A 14,086-nucleotide genomic window follows, 5' to 3' on the forward strand; every position below is an offset into this window, starting at 1 on the left:
GTTATGCTAACAAGACGCGTTAATTTAAATATCCTAAGATATAATAAATAACAAGATAAAATATAAACTAAAGTTAATCTACGAAGCTACGGAAATACGATTGTTTGAATCTAGATAAATAAATTAGAGGGGAATTGAATCCACCTCGAATCCAACTTAATAACCTAGTATAGATTGTCGTATCTCGATTCTTACGTTTTCACGGCAAGAATTTCGAGTCTAATCCCTAGTGTTCATGGCATTTCTACCGGATACTAACTAGCATGTGAGGTCGTCCACCCATTCTCATGGCGAAACACGACCTTCTAGAGTGGAATAGATTCTACAACCAATTCTATACTAACCACTAAGTTTTCATCAAGGCTTCATCAACCCCTCTAATGGAGGTTTTAGCCTTGATTCATCAAACTAACATTTTCCATTGAATCTAAACTAAACATAATGTAAGAAATGGAGATTTACTTAATTAAACAATAATGAATCTAATTTAATGGGCCGGAATGAAATAAGAACAAGAATTGAAATTAGATCTAGAATGGAAATGACAAAATCGAAATTAACAAACTAACTATTTTATTTATCTAATCAATCAAGAACAATGATTCAAGAATTTAATCTAAAACAAGAATTGTAATGGAACTAAAACTTAATTAATTAATTAAAAACAGATCTAGAATTCTATATATTAATTTAGGTCTAACTAGCTACCATTAACAAAGAGTGAAGCTTTTGTTTTAATACATCCAGATCCAAAAATCGTGCATGGGCTTGGAGCCATGTTTTGGGCCAGAGAATCAGGCCCAAAACCCAATTCTTCAAATCAAAAGGCCTTTCAGCTGCAGTTGGCTTCCACAGACTTTTCGTCCACTTTTGCTCTTCTGATTGGATCAGCGCTTGGACCATTGGAAAGCTCTTTCCGAGCCGGTCGTTTTGACATAAGGTAGGCCCAATTCCAAGGTCTGAGTCCAAAGATATGGCATTCGGAAGTTCTCACGGATTTCTCCTTTATCTCGCTAAAGTGGCACATTTCTCGCACATAATGGACTTTGAAGCCCTGAAATGCATAAAAACACGTAATCGGTATTAACTCTTACTTATTATTCACATAATTGGTCTAACAAAGATGATTATTAAGGGGTTAAAACTACAGTTTTGGGCTCTTATCAAACCACCCCCCCAAACAAAGATTTTGCTTGTCCTCAAGCAAAGATGAGAAATTAGAATAAGTGACCAAAAATGGAGTTCTAACTACTCTCGTTTACTGAGTGCGATTGCATTGACCATATGCAACAAGGCCTTAAACCACTAGGAATTCCCTAGTGGACGAAGTTATAGCCTCGTGAGAGTTTTCCAATGAAGGTACTCACAAAACTTCATCTATACTCTTCTGGCGACTAAGAAATAAAACTATTGTTTTCTCCTTCATGTCTCAACTATCTATACATCTCCCTAGCAAATACATAAGAATAACCCAAATGTAACCCTACGCTAATATATGCATAATAATCAATCATCTAAAATAAACATATAACAATGAGTAATACTATGAAATGTAATAGCGCGTCCGTTTCGAAACTTCGGAATAAGCGTCCTTAAGTAGGTCCTCACATAAATGTCAAGACAAAACCACTCGATTTTTCCACTCAAGTTTATTTTGCTCCAAAGGTGTGCAGTGGGCACACTTTACCTTACAATCTCAATGACAACAAGGAAGCCGGAGTCGATCAAACACATCTGCCACTTACTATCACACTAACCTATTCCTAATTGAGCTAGAGGTCTTTATTAGGTATTGCGGGGATTAGGAGATGGGTTAAGAAGGAAGGAAATGGATATTCAAAAGGACAAGTCTGAGATAATAGAGTCTTCATATTATGTAACTTGAGAAACCTTGTTATTTACTTTTGCTTCTACACTTTGTTTCCATCCTTAGCCATATTTTTCTTTTTCTTTTCTTTGGCTTTTGACTCCCTTTATTCTATTTTTGGAGTTTTGATTTATTTCTATTTTTTTCTTTTTCTTTGGATGGAAACTTCTTTTCTTTATTTCACAAGCAACTAACTAATTTTTGTTTACACGGGTTTTTCTCTTTTTCTTTCTTCCTCATTCTATTCTCGGACTTATTCTAAAATGGGTAGGTTGATTTTTTTTTTTTTTTTTTTGTTTTGTTTTTGTAATGAAATTTTAAAGGAATTTTGGTTTATGGAAGGCTAAAGAAAGGCTCGGAGGGGGCTTACTTAGCGGAAAAAATAATTCATAGGTTTGAATTTACGGCTATATCGATCCAAAGAGGCCTAAATTCTAAACTTAGGATATGGTTTAGTGATCAAGCAAGTGGGCGTGTGATTTCTCTATCCGGATTTTACTTCTCCCTTGTGTCATTTCTCAAATGTTTTAAACTCATATCTGACTTTTAGGCTATATTCTCACAGGATTTGTAGAATAAGTACTCTAGCCTAGATTTGAAACTTATCTTGCTAACAATCATAGATACTCATGTAATATATTTATAGATAGATGCAAAGATTATTACCTACATATTAACCTAAGTTTCTAACAATTATTCTCGATGCAAAAAGCTACATTGAGACTTCTAGATTGTTAAGAGCATAGAGAAAGAAAACAATACCAATATTCCTAAGTGTATAGCATAAACTTATTTATTTATATTTTTGAAATTTTTAACTTGAAAACAAATGCATATTATACATATCTATATCCTATCAGATGCCTTAATTACATCGTGTTTCTATGCCCCCAACAAGAAGCATGCTTTGTCCTCAAAGCATTTAAATAAAGAGGGTAGGAAAAATACCATTGAAGCGTGAAAATCGGAACATCTACAAAACAAGGTTAAAACATACAAATATAGTAATATAAAAAGCGACGAACTCTATAAGAGTTCCACCCATTATGGGGTTAACAGAATGAAATTGCTTGGGACTTAGCGGACACTAACTTAACTAAAAACTTACCTGCACCCCCCATCTACTGCGTCATCCTCCTCTTCTATATGAGGTTCTTTTCGATCCCCGCCATGCCATAACAACTTGCCACGCCTTCCGTATCATCATCAACTAGTGCTAACCTCTCTAGTGTTATTTGGTCCGATGGGGTGTAAGGGGCACCAAATGTGGTTGCACCTGCCATCCCGCCAAGTCATGGCTCGGAATGATCTTACCATCGCGATTGATGGGTCTCATGGTTTCGACCCTTTCCCAATCTCGTAATGCGTAATCGAGAATATGGGTAGGCGGCATAATCGCGGCAAACCAAGGCAACCAAGACATATAAGAAGGTACTTATGCCTCAAGGTATGGCCTCGCTTGGAGTAGCAACTAAAACTTCGGGGAATGTCATACCGACGTCCACCGGCTAAAGCAAGGAAAAAACGTCACCACCGATATTATTGGCGGTAGTAAAACGCTGCGTTCCTAGAATGTTCATCATGATGAACAACATGGTTATTGTGCCTACATTCACCGATAGGCTACTTTCGGCGATGTTATATTGGTCTTGGTCCATGATCTGAAACACCCTCCCCCATAATACTCATGGAAATAGGCATATTCATATAGGTATGAGTTATCCGTCATATATCCCCGTGTGCATAGGGTTAGGTAATGGCAACCCGAAACCAAAGCTATCAATTGCTTACCAATTTCATAGTCGTTGCCATCAATAGCAAGGGAAAATTTTTGTTCTCCTTCTTGGGTACAATAAAAAGTAATATTATTATAGAAGAATTCAGTTAGCTTAGGTGAAAAAAGAATCGTCATCACTCACCGAAGATGCCGCCATCCTAATCGCATCGATCCGGCCATGAACGATGCTCCATAGGTATCGGTTCCCATCAAGTCTTCAAATGACTGTTCGGGAATCACTATAGGAGGTGTCATCTCAAAACTACTCAGAGAACAGCTGCGAAAACACGGAAGAAACCTCGGAAAATCGAATTTCTGTGCTAACGGGAGGAGAAGGCACGGCCAGATAGAGAGGCGGGTCGCGCTCGTAGGTTTTGGAATTACGATGTTTGGCTGGTCGCCTCTGCTTGGCGCTCTTGAGTTTTTCGATTTACGATGTTTTAGGGCGAGTCACGCTCTGCTTGGCGTGGCGCTCTCAACAAAATTCGACAAAAGTGTAAAGTAGCGGCTCCTCCTCTAAGCGGCCGGCGCCGTAAGTTCCAAACGAGTTTACAAGAAAAACAAGCTGAAAAAACTTGGAGTGAAAGGTGAGAGATGATTGTGGGTATAGTGTGGGTTGTGAGTGTAGAATGATGGAAGTTTAAATAGGTTACGGGTTTCCAAAACGAATCGGCAAGTTGCCAAATTGTTTTAAGGCAATTTCGGGAAATAGAAATCACCAAACCCGAAAACGAAACTAACCATAGTTTTGATTTCCTAACAACCCCGGTATCTTTTAAACTTGGTTTAGAATAGTAACTTCTAAACTCTCCTACATATCATGCTACCACTACAAAAATCATAGATATGCCGATATCGGCCTAATTTTCAACTTTTTTACTCCAAGACAACCTTACGAAAAGATGATCAAAATAAATTATATTAAAATAATATGAAAACCAAGCAATCTAAAACAAACAACTTAATATTTAAATCTAACTACTGAAATAAAATTCTACTAACAAAACAATAAAAACAATGAAATAACAGACCTGGATGGGTTCACACCTAGGGTGAAAGAAGATGGTCCCCGAGATGGAGATCGGTTTCGTGGTGAAGGATGGCTTGAGCCATCCGCCTGCGGCGACGGCGCTCATGCCTCTCGGACTCGGTGAGGCGGACTCATCCACGAGTGGCATACGTCGTAGCATCTCTATCCTGAACAAGCGCCGCGTGCTTCCATCTCGATCTTGAGTCTTGATAATGGGCTTTTGGGCTTGGTGATTACGGTGGATAATCTCCAAGTTAGACAAGATATATTCCGACTCCTTTCGAGCATTTCAACTCTCGTCCGAAAGTTCGTTTGCTTATTTCAATTACAATTTGTCTATGTCGGATATCTTCACAGATATCGATAACCGCGATCGCAAAACCGGTTTTGCGCGGATTATCATTCGCTCTAAATTAGAAGTTTGACTATCGAAATTATCCTCAACCAACCATGTCATATCTTCGCCTTCATTATTCGACTCAACTTTATTCTCTGCAGACAACGCCAAGTCTCTTGGATGCATTCCTTATAAATACTTGCATTAGAATGCAATTTGATCTTAATAGGAGCAGATTTAGCGGCGGCTAAATGAGAGCATAATCTTAGTGATCAATACGGAAGAGGCCCATGCTCTTTCCCACTCCTCTAATCACATTCAAAATTAAATCGAGGATGCAGAAATTACACTCATTCGTTTGCAAAATCCAGAGAACGTCTCGGGATCAAGTCCGATGTCGACTTTGTCTTTCCCCGGGCGTTCCTACCAATCCACCGAAGCTCTGACCAGGTTGATTGGTTCTCGTCGTCGGCGAGCCTAACGAATGAGATATCGTATTGTATTCACCCTCTATGACCGTATCTTTCATCAAAACAGAAACTGCAGATATCTTTGGGATTCCTGAATGGTCGATCTAGGTTGGTTACAGCGTGATTCCTAATAGCTCGACCAACAACCGTCTTCGTTACTTCCTCCTAATGCTATCCTAATGAAAATCCTATTTCCCTCCAATTCTCGTTTCTTATAAAACTGTTCTACCAAATCATAGTGATAGAACTCATCTGTCGAATACCACGGTCTGTTCCAATCCCTCTTAATCATATTGGCGTAAAAAATGGTGCGAAATGGTCGGGTTCAAACGCTGCGTGCTCGGCAACATTCTTCGTCAGAATATGGCGCCATTGAAGTTTCTTAGATAACTAATGGTTTTGTAGCCCGTGGGGAGGCGAGTTTGATAAAAACAACGAGAAACAATGGTGGTGGCGGTGGTGGTTCTGATTGGCAGGTTTGAAAACTTGAATTGGTGGGTGTTTTCTTGGTGGAAACGGGTTGGAGATTGTGTTGGTGTTTCACAAAGGCGTGGGTGGTCTTTCTATTTTGATGTATTCTATTTTTATTTTTATTTCTTTATTTTTTGAATTTTTGGTTGCTAGGGTTTAATTAGTGAAAAGTCGGTTTGAGAAGATGAAGTCGCGATTAAGTTTTGGAGGATGGTAGGCGGCTGTGCCAGGTGGCGAGTTGGCCCAAAGCCCATTCGATTTTTCGACTTTAAAATCGATTTTTTAAGCGCAACTTCAAACTAAATTTCCGCTTCGTTATCGGTCCGATTTTTGCGAATGAGATATGGAAATGATCAGGAGAGAATTTCCAATCCAATGATCCATAAACTACTCTATTCCGACCGTGGGTGACATATAAGATAGTGGAAAACGCCTCGAAGTGCATGCATGACGTAAGTTATGTGAACGAATGAACACTAAATTAGATGACGTCAACCCCAATGAACTATATTAATGGACCTAAGCAACACAAATAGAAAGTTCGAGCAATCCGGATGGAAAGACTGATTTACCACCCCCAAACAAATTTTTAAACACAAAATTTGTTTTAACATGGGTCGTTTAAAGTCAGATTCCCAAGACTTGTTGGATTGCTAGTTCTCTGGGTTTAGATATATATCTATATCTAAAAATGAAAACAATTATTATTATTATTATTATTTATTTATTTATTTATTTTATTTTATTTTATTTTATTTTATTTTATTTTTATTTTATTTTATTTTTTAATTGACAACTACAATAAGCAATTAAAGACATAATTTACACCATAGAGAAACATTACTAAAAAATCCGAGAAAACATGCAAGAGTGGAAAACGTGAACTATGTGAACCGTGGACTTAGGATCCGTACTTTACACCACACACTCCATAGGGAGGGCCCGTTACCTTAATGGTGCACTTACCATTAAATGGAAGTGAAAGGAAGTACACCAATGACAAGGGTCATTCCTCATATATAGGGTCCCGTAAAAGGACTTCCTCTATATCGGGGGGAAAGTTCGTGAAAATGTTTTAACCGTTGACCGTTAACTTGAAAGGTACTTTGTTGTCCTTGGGATTTACCAAGGTAATTGCCCCGTAAGGGGTGACTTCATAACGAGAAAGGACCGGACCAACGGGTTTTAGTTTCCACAAAAAATATGTAGGCGGGAGTTGTAAAGCAAAACCTTTTGTCCGACCGCAAAAACTCTTTCGCCAAGATATGCTTATCATGAACACGTTTCATGTTAGCTTTATAATCCTTCAGCGAGATCGTAAGAATCGCCACGGATTTCTTCAAGCTCATTTAATTGTAACTTGCGTTTGACACCCGCCTCATCAATATTGTAGTTAAAGGCTTTTTAGCCCACAGAGCACGGTGCTCTAATTCAACGGCAAATGACATGGTTTCCCAAATACAAGTCTAAAGGAGACATACCTATAGGAGTTTTGAAAGCGAGTTCTATACCCATAAGGCATCCGGATAGACGCTTGACCGGTCTTTCCTATCGGGGTTTATTGTTGTTTCTAAAATCTTTTTGATTTCCTATTAGAAACTTCTACTTGGCGCTAGTTTGTGGATGATAAGGAGTTGCAACTTTGTGTGTAACTCCATACTTTTTTCACTAGGGATGCAACAACTTCTGTTGCAAAATGTGTTCCACCATCACTAATGATGGCTTTAGGAATGCCAAACCGACGAAAAATATATTCTTTAATAAAAATACAACGGTTTTATGGTCATTGCTTACTCACGGCAAGCTAGGGCCTCTATCCATTTAGACACGTAGTCCACGGCAACTAGAATATAAATATAACCGTGGGAAACGGGGAAAGGGCCCATGAAATCAATACCCCAAACATCAAAAATTTCTACTATCAAGATTGGATTTAATGGCATCATATTACGCCATGGATTAAGCCAAGTTGTTGGCAAACATACCGCCTCTTGCAATGCACTTGGGCATCCTTAAAAGGGTAGGCCAATAAAATCCACATTGAAGAACTTTAGCGGCTGTTTTCATTCCGGCTAAAGTGGCCACCACACTTTTGTCATGGCGAACGATAGAACTTCATTATATTCCCACCGGGAATGCAACGACGAATAATCTGATCCGCGACAATACTTAAAAAGGTAGGGCTCATCCCAAAGTAGTATAACTTGACTCGGCCAAGAACTTCTTACGCTCATTTCTTGACCAATTATAAGGTATAACATCAGCCGCTAAATAATTTACGATGTCCGATACCATGGTGATGAAAAAATAGCATCTGAGATGCTCATCGTGAAAAAAGAGTCCCAGATGGACTCGGAATCACTACTATCGTCATTTGTAAGTCTAGATAAGTGGTCGGGCAACTACGCCACCCCTCTTTTGTCCTTTTTATTTCTAATGTGAACTCTTTGCGGAGAAGAATCCATCGGATTAATCTCTGCTTAGCATCCTTCTTTGCAAGAAGGTACCTAAGGTCTGCATGGTCCGTGTAAACTAGAGTTTTAGAACCAACCAAATAAGGACGAAACTTATCTAAAGCATAAATGACGGCTAAGAATTCTTTTCAGTAGTTGAATAATTCCGTTGAGCATCGTTTAATGTTTTACTAGCATAATAAATAACGATGGACTTATTATCTAGTTTCTCCCCAAGACGCACCAAACCGTGCATAGTCACTAGCATCACACATGAGTTCGAAAGGTTTAGACCAATCGGGGAGGCTGTATAATAGGTGCGATGGTTAGGGCGGCTTTTAAGGTTTCAAAAGCCTGTTTTCTGATTAAAATTAAAATCAAAGATTGCATCCTTCAAAAGCGTTAGTTAAAGGCCTAGCTATTTTCGAAAAATCTTTAATGAAACGCCTATAAAACCCGCATGGCCTAGAAAGGTTCTAATCTCACCGGACAGTCCGTGGTTTAGGTAGTCGCTATCTTATCTAGTTTGGCTTTATCTACTTGATGCCATCACTAGATACAATATGACCTAGTACTATGCCCTTTTTACCATGAAATGACACTTTTCCCAATTTAAAAACGAGGCTCTTTTCTTCACACCGTGTCAAGACCTTTAGACAAAGTTAGACAAACATTCTGTAAAAGGAGTCTCCATAGATAGAAAAATCATCCATGAACACTTCCATAAAAAGCGCTCTACCATGTCACTAAATATATGAAGCATACATCATTTGGAAGGTACCGGGGGCATTACAAAGGCCAAAAGGCATTCGTTTATAGGCATATGTTCCGGCGGACATGTGAAGGTTGTCTTTTCTTGGTCATCAATATCAATAATAATCTGAAAATAGCCAGAGTAGCCATCCGTAAAAACAATAAAAGGCATGACCAGCTAGACGTTCTAGCATCCGATCTATAAATGGTAAGGAAAGTGATCCTTTAGTGTCATAGCATTTAAACGTCCCAATCAATACAGATTCTCCATTTCATAGGACCTTGAGTGACAACATAGTCACCCCTTCCCGCTACGTACCATGGTAACTCCCGATTTTCTTAGGAACTACATGAATGGGACTTACCCATTCGCTATCGAGATTGGGTATATAATACCAGATCGAGTAATCGCAAGACTTCTTCCCTAACCACCTCTTTCATGGCGGGGTTCAAGCGACGCCGGGTTCGCGAGAAGTCTTCGTTATCCTCCAAATGGATACGATGAGTGCAAACATTAGGGTCAATTCCTTTAATGTCGGCTAGGGACCAACCAATCGCAGACCGATGTTCCCTAATCACCCTTATTAAACATGTCTCTTCATCCTTAGTTAACAGAGAAGATATAATTATCGGGTGACTACCATCCGGATCAAGTTGAATATATTTTAACTCCGGGGGAAGAGGTTTAAGCACCGTGTGGGCCGGAATGTCCGTTGATGTTTCATAAGTGTCCTTATCTTGCGTAATGAAGACTTGCTTAGGTAGCAAGTCTTCGTAATCAGTATATGGAGCAACCGACGGGTCTACAATTGGTGTGGACTCCAGGATGGTGTTGACTTCCTCTAAGTAGAGTCATTTACAAAATCTGAAGTTCCAAAAGAAAGGAATTTGTACATATTGTTTTCGAAACGTGTTGTTAAAATAATCTTGAGCTAAACTCTCGATCATGCTAACCTCCCCATCTACGCATCCGAATCCGGTAATCGTTTCATCATTTTAAAAACATTTACCTCGACGGAAAGATGGCCAAAAGATAAGGACATCTTTCCATCCCGACAATTTATAAAGCGCGTTGGCGGTTGCCAAGAAGGGGCGCCCTAAGATGATCGGTACAGTCATTAGCGACTTCGTATCGAGGATAACAAAATCAGCGGGATAGTAGAAATCTCGAACCTTAACAAGCACGCGTTTTCCACTACACCTTTAGGATACTTAATTGACTTGTCCGCTAATTGCAACGCGTTATTTTTGTAGGTTGCATTTCGTAGACCTATTTGTTTATACAAGTAATACGGGAGTAAGTTAACACTCGCCCCCACGTCTAATAATAAGGCGTCGTGGTGTGGGAATCTCCTAAGGTGCATTTTACAAAGATGGGGCGACCGTGGTCCTTGTATCTTAACAATTCCATTATTTTCGGATAAAGTTGGAACTGCTCGCTTAAAAAGCGCCTTTAGGTATGTTGGTCTTACTTTAGTAGTGCACAACTCTTTAAGAAACTTAGCGTGGTTAGGTAGCTTTTTAATAGCTTCGAGAAAAGGAAGGTTTATCGTTAGATTCTTGAAAAACGTTCCTAATTTCCTCAAAGTTTGTATCCCCGGTTAGCATGGCTAATTTTGAGAGAACGGTGGTTTCGCTCTATATTTCGCGATATGGCTCTACTTGCTTGTGTAACCTTGGCTTTCGGTTTCTTTGGTTGTGATTTAACCGGTACCTCTACCGTGGTAGGCTCTCGGTTTCTATTGCGGTATCTAGTTCGATATCCGGTGTAGGGGATTACGGATGGGGTAACTATAGGCGAGTTACTTTGTTATCAACCACTCTTCCGTAACGGAGAGTGGTGATGGCATTTAGGTCACCTACGATTGTAGTTTCCGTGCTAGAATTACCGTTTACCTCAAAGGTCTGTGTTCTTTGTTTTAGGGTTTGGTATTGCTTGTCACCGAAACACGCGCCTTTTGGTTGGGCTTTTCGCTTGGGCTAATGTTGTATGCCCCGATTTATGGATTGTAAAATCTGTTGGTTTGATTAGTCATTGTCGGAAAAGTTGTTGGGTAACTTGTATAAAGGCGTCGTCGATCCGGTTGTGTAGGTGTAGTAGTCACGGGTGGTGCGACCGAACTATCTCTCGTTGATTATTTATGGGTGGGTTGTGATAGTTATTATTATTAACCTAACGATACCTCTATTGGTATTATAATTATTATAATTATTCTGACCTTGTGCTTGACCTTGTCGTGGTTTAAGCTTGGTTGTTATAATTATTATAATTCCCTTGACCTTGTCCTTGTCCTTGCCTAGGTGGAGCTTGGTTATAATTGTTTGCTTGCCTAACGTTTTGATTATTGTACCACGGAGGTGTTACTTGTTGATTATTTCTCCAACCGGTTTGGGATGTTGTCTCCGGGGCGTTAGGAATAGGATAGTTATTAATAGAGTAAACATTATCTTGTTCTCGGTGGTTGTTGTTCATAAGCTAGAGGACAATAATCGCCGAGGTGCTCTGACTCAAACAGAAATTACATGGGTTGGAGTTTACATTCATGACGGGATAGGCTTTTGTTGAGCGAAATAGCCTCTACTTTTTAGTTAGAGATTCGAGTAAATTTTTAAGTTCGGATCGGGTTTTCGCCTCAAACATACCGGCGGCCTTTACTGTTGAAGAAGAACTAGCTGAGCGGGGGATATCATCACTACCCCCCATTATTATTCCGTTTAGTTTGGTCTTCTAAAATTTGTAAGCCTCCTCGGTGCTTTTACTTAGGAAACTACCCCCATTCATTATGTCAAGGACTTCTTTATGGTGGTGTAGAAGACCTTTGAAAAAGCACCGAACTAACGTGTCTTTCGCTAAGTTATGATGTGGACACTCTATAAGGAGATCGGTGAAACGATTCCATGCCTCAGAAAATGATTCATGAGGATTCTGTCGGAAAAAATGAATCTTGGAAAGCATTTCATCCGTCTTTAGGGGTGGGTAAAAATGTTCCATAAACAGCTGAACAAGTTTAGCCCACGAGTCCACAGAATTAGGCGCTTGGGCAGTTAACCAAGATGCCGCCTTATCGGCTAATGTGAAAGGGAATACCCTCGGTTTAATTTGTTCCGCGACCTACCGTAGGATGATGGAATGTTGTAAGGACTTGTTCAATCCTACGATGTAGCGATAAGGTTTTTCATGGTCTAACCCATGAAAAGCGGGTAACAAATTAAATATGTTTGGGGATTCGAAAATCCCCCACTAGGGTCCGCTAGAACGATGCACGATTTAGGGCTATCGCCAAGGCTTTGTAAAAGTCGGAGAGAGGAGTCTCTTTTTCTTCACCATTATGTCGGTATGGTGTGTGTGATAGTAGTTAGAGGTGTCGTGGGTGGTGTACTAGATAGACTTGTTTGTTACCGCGGTAATTACGCTTAAGTTGTTTTGTTCGACCGCACCTTTAATCTCATGCAAGACTAAGTTGAGCTTAACTAAACATGCAACACTCCAAACAATTCGATATACTAGTAGAAAACCTCTAACCGGAAATGAGGTATGGAAGAAAGGAATACCTGATTAAGGCCCTGCTTCACTTATGAATAAGCGTCTTGTTTACGCTTTGTTCAAAGTGTATATAGCGGTTAGAACACTGAAAATATGAAAGATCAAAGTTCGAATCAAACCCGTGGAAATCCGGAAATTTTAACACTGGCGCTTTCCATTGATAGCGCTTTCAGCTCCGGTAATTTTCAGATTACGGTGTTTTTTGGTGGTCGCGCTCCACATGGGGCGGGTCGCTCGGTCGAAGTCGAAGTTCCGTTTTGAGCTTTGGTCGCTGCTATATGCTGGCGCTGGCCAAAGGGTGGATAAAATTCCAAGAACTTAGCGGGTCGCGCTTTCCTCGGCTGCGAAGGCCAGGCCGTATTTTCTCGTGGAATTTGTCAAAGCTGAAATGGGCAACCACAGTATGAAACAAACAAGGGTGGGTGGGTTTAATGGGACTTAAAAATGACTACTTCTACTATGAAAACAATGCTAAAGTGTAACTAAGATGGCAGCGGCGCCATTTGATAAAAGTAAAATGAGTAATTTACCTACGAAATGAACGATGAATTCAAAACGTAAGTAAACTAAAACTGGACTTTTTACTATCTCAATTATCAAAGCTTCTACTCTCGATCGAATTGCACTAAAGTGGAGTAGGAAGTTCGCTCCACTCCTAGTTCCCTAGCATGGATTGTCTTCTAAGTCTAAGAAATCAGTCTTAAGTCAATGAGAGCTTTACTTAAATGTTATGCTAACAAGACGCGTTAATTTAAATATCCTAAGATATAATAAATAACAAGATAAAATATAAACTAAAGTTAATCTACGGCTTTCTGCGAAATACGATTGTTTGAATCTAGATAAATAAATTAGGGGAATTGAATCCACCCTCGAATCCAACTTAATAACCTAGTATAGATTGTCGTGATCTCGATTCTTACGTTTTCAATGACAAGAATTTCGAGTCTAATCCCTAGTGTTCATGGCATTTCTACCGGATACTAACTAGCATGTGAGGTCGTCCACCCATTCTCATGGCGAAACACGACCTTCTAGAGTGGAATAGATTCTACAACCAATTCTATACTAACCACTAAGTTTTCATCAAGGCTTCATCAACCCCTCTAATGGAGGTTTTAGCCTTGATTCATCAAACTAACATTTTCCATTGAATCTAAACTAAACATAATGTAAGAAATGGAGATTTACTTAATTAAACAATAATGAATCTAATTTAATGGCTGGAATGAAATAAGAACAAGAATTGAAATTAGATCTAGAATGGAAATGACAAAATCGAAATTAACAAACTAACTATTTTATTTATCTAATCAATCAAGAACAATGATTCAAGAATTTAATCTAAAACAAGAATTGTAATGGAACTAAAACTTAATTAATT

General features: G+C 39.3%; 1 non-coding gene across 1 annotated transcript; it reads left to right on the forward strand.

Moving 5' to 3' along the window:
• The first annotated feature begins 12,010 nt into the window (after nt 1-12,010).
• Nucleotides 12,011-12,114, forward strand: LOC147496054 (small nucleolar RNA R71). The gene has a single exon (XR_015200614.1). It is a non-coding gene; the product is annotated as a small nucleolar RNA R71 (small nucleolar RNA).
• The last annotated feature ends 1,972 nt before the right edge of the window (nt 12,115-14,086 follow it).

Source organism: Coptis chinensis, chromosome 6 (genome assembly GCF_015680905.1).
Source record: "Coptis chinensis isolate HL-2020 chromosome 6, ASM1568090v1, whole genome shotgun sequence".
Taxonomy (NCBI): domain Eukaryota; kingdom Viridiplantae; phylum Streptophyta; class Magnoliopsida; order Ranunculales; family Ranunculaceae; genus Coptis; species Coptis chinensis.